Source organism: Myotis davidii, unplaced genomic scaffold (genome assembly GCF_000327345.1).
Source record: "Myotis davidii unplaced genomic scaffold, ASM32734v1 scaffold345, whole genome shotgun sequence".
Taxonomy (NCBI): Eukaryota; Metazoa; Chordata; class Mammalia; order Chiroptera; family Vespertilionidae; genus Myotis; species Myotis davidii.
The window spans coordinates 2,717,733-2,721,601 of NW_006296540.1; positions in this window are offsets into that span (position 1 = coordinate 2,717,733).

Consider the following 3,869-nt stretch of genomic DNA (forward strand, 5'->3'; position numbering starts at 1 on the left):
AGTGTGTGTATACTGTGTATACTGTGACTAGCTTACCGGTCCTTAGGAGATGAAATGGACTGAAACCTGGCAAAAGCCCACATGAGTCCTAAAGATAACAGATCCTTTGGTCTTAGCTATAGATTCAGAGGAAATATTGCTGTATTGTGACTTAATGTAACTCCTAGACACATAGCAAAATTATTTATTTTCCATCCTAAATGCAGTATGCTGTACAGTTTGATATCACTTATGGGGTTTACTATGGCATCAGGAAATAATGGATGTCACTTTTTAGCTTTTAACTTTAAAGAATGAAGAAAGGAAAAACCTTACACAGTACCCTTGAAAAGCCATCTACATGCAAGCTTTTGGATATTTGAATTATCTGCTAATTAATCAACAAAGCATGTTAGAATATATTAATGTATTTATACATAAATCCATTTTAAGAGTAGGAAGCTTTTCACTGTATAGTAGTCATCAGAAAGTTTTTAAAATCACTTGTGTAATATTTTATGTGCTAATTGGCAAATATGCTAAATATCCCCTCCTAAATGGAGTTTTATTATTGTGAACCACTGAAACCTTCTCAGTATGTCCATTCATTCCTTAATAGATAGTTGTTGCCCTCCACTATAAGGTAGGCAGAATCCTTATCCTCAGGGAATTTAAGTCAACCTGGGACACAGCTAGATTATAGAAAAAGCAATAAACAGCATGGGCAAAGTTTTCTGGCCCTCATGAAACTCTTAGTCTACCTAGAGAGACTGATGTTAAACAAAGGATTTTACAAAACATTTTTCAGTTGTAGCTTGTTAATTTCTGACATGGGAAAGTGCATGGTTCTATGAGAGTGTCTAACAGGACGTCTGGAATTGCTCTTTTCCATTTCAAGAAATGTAACCCAGCTAGTGTGGGTTTAGTGGTTGAGCATCGACCTATGAAGCAGGAGGTCACGGTTCAATTCCCAGTCAGGGCAAATGCCCAGGTTGGATCCCCAATGTGGGGCATGCATGAGGCAGCCCATCAATGATTCTCTCTCATTCTCTCTCTCTCTCTCTCTCTCTCTCTCTCTCTCTCGCGCGCGCGCGCGCGCTCTTCCCCTCCTTTCCTTCCTCTATGAAATCAATAAAAATATATTTTAAAAAAGAGAAATGTTAAAAACTCTTTCAAATTCAGAAAACTCATCTGAAAAGTTTTCTTGTTTTAAGAGAAACTTTTTGTTAATTGCATCACTGCCTTTGCATAATTGCATGTTTATATTAATTAGCAGAAATGGCCAGCACAGAGAGATCAAAGAATCTACAGTTGAGTGAGAAAGTACTTATGAACTGTTTCCTGTTTGCCCACTATGTGCTAGTCATCACTGCATATTCTAATGATGTGAAAATATATAATATAGTCAGAGTAGGAGACAGCCAGAGTGATGCAGGTTCAGAGGCGATGGGGGAAGAGGAAATAGTGAGGTGGAATAGGTGCTTGGTGTAGAATGAGAAATTCTGATTATGTTTACAGGGTGAGTGTAGCCCATGAACACAGACAATAGTGTGGCGAAGGCTCCAGACAATAGTGTGGAGGGGCGGGTGCAGGGTGGAGGGGTTCAATGGGGAAAAACATACACACACAAACAAAGGGGACATCTGTAATACTTTCAACAATAAAGATAATTTTTTTAAATAAAAGAACCAATAAGCAAAAAAATGTTGAAAACTTAGGAGAAAGATTATAGAGTTGTGACAGTGCAAAGGCAGAGGCATTATTCTGGATTCTTATTCCTTCATGAGTTCCTATAAGAAATAAACTATCCAATGAATTACAAAAGTACCCCAGGAAGCTATCAAGAATGATGAGGTTTGCAAGCAAGAATAGATTTTTCCTGTTGTTGCTAATCTTTTAATATTTTTATTCCAAAAGTAATATAGTAGTTGCCGTTTCAAGATGTGCAGCAAATACTGATAGGCATGGTGTAAAATGTGAAAGCCCTCCGAACCATATTCTTAGAGTTAATCGAATCTAACAATTTATTTGTTTGCAGACAAATTTCCTTCCAAAACATATACTTTGAAGTGAAAATAACATACATCAATAAGGTTTAATGTTTGTTTGTGAGTTTCAAGAAAGTGCTGAGGTCAGAGAATAGCAAGACATTGATCATAGATGAGGCTGAGTAGCAAGGAGGTCATTGGCTTTTACCATGGAAATGGAAATGCAAACAAAAGACAGCTTAGGTTGATGAAAGAGTTCTACATGAGTCCCTGGGATCCTGAATTCCCGTTTTAGCTCTGCCACTGATTTTTCTGTGCAACTTTTCCTTAGTCACCTCTTTTCCTTTGGTTAGTTACTCAATTTCCTCTTTCATAAAATGAGTGGAATTGTCTGGTCGATCACAATAGTCATTCGCAGTTTTAAGGATTGATAGATTTTAGGAATTTAATTACTTCAAGTTAACATATTGGGTGATAATATATTGGGATTGATAGAATTTAGGAATTTAATTACTTCAAATTCATAGATTGTGTTATAACTTTCATAGGTTTGGAGATTATTAGAATAGTGGTTTCAAAAGTAGTGATCTTAGCCCTGGCAGGTGTGGCTCAGTTGGTTGGAGCATTGTCCTATACACCAAAAGGTGGTGGGTTCAATTTCTATTTCAGGACACATATCCAGGTTGCAGGATCGATCCTTGGTTAGGGTGAGTACAGGAGGCAACCTATCAATATTTCTCTCTCACATCAATGTTTCTACCTGTATCTCTCTTTTCTTTCCTCTGTCTACAATCGGTTTAAAAAAAAAAAACACATATCCTCAAGGATTAGAAAAAAATGTAGTGATTTTAGAAAATGAAAAATTCAATGACATTAACAATTGTTTGTATTTTAAATTCAATTTCACTAGTATTATAAATGATATCTCTACAAAACAAAACTCATAATTGTCATTGGCTATAAAACTTTTAAAGCTTTATAACCTCAAAATATTTTTAATATCATAAAATAAATTGTTTAATCCATTTCTATTACTTGTAATAAGCTGTCTGGTAAGAAATCCCCTCCCACTTTGAAAAAGAACAAAATAGGTTGGATTGTTATTATAAGACATCTTAAATCACACTTTTTGTAAAACACTAACATAGCTAAAAGTTACATTAAATTTTTTAAAGCTTAAAATATTTCACTGATATTTTCTCTTTGTAACTACCTGACTTATCACAGTTCCACTATAATAATTTATTCAGGCATTCATTTAGCAAACATTTATAAAGTGCCAATTAAAACATTTAACACTTAGGCTCACCTTTCTAATTTGATTGATTTTTATGGAAATACATGGCCCTAGAGGATTTAAGATATAAATGGATTCTCTTGCTCTCTTGGCTGACTAATAAAGGGGAATTAAAGAAAACAAAAGAGAGATGAAGCTATTATTTGGGAAATTAGATGCAAAAAATTACCAAACTATTATTTTTAAATAACATACATAATTAAGTTCAACTTGTTTGTACTCACCAACCTGCTGCTAATTGTTATTATAGACTCATAATGTCAAGTATCTTGTTAAGTATGTGCATATCCTCGATTGTAAAATATTGTTAATAAAATTTAGCAATTATTGATTGAGCATTATCATATGCCCATCAATATTTAAAAATATAGTGATATAACAATGAAACATGCCCATAAATATGTAAATGCATGTGCTTTAACAAGTTCACAATCTTTAAATGGGAGAGACTAACAACATTATATCAGGAAACAGATGCTACAAAAGCATAGATTATTTTGAGGAGTATAGTGAAGAGAGTAATTAATTGTAGGGGAAGCAAGTAGCTTTATAGCATGGGTACTTTTGGTACTAGGTCTAAAGCCATAATTACAACTTCATTGAAG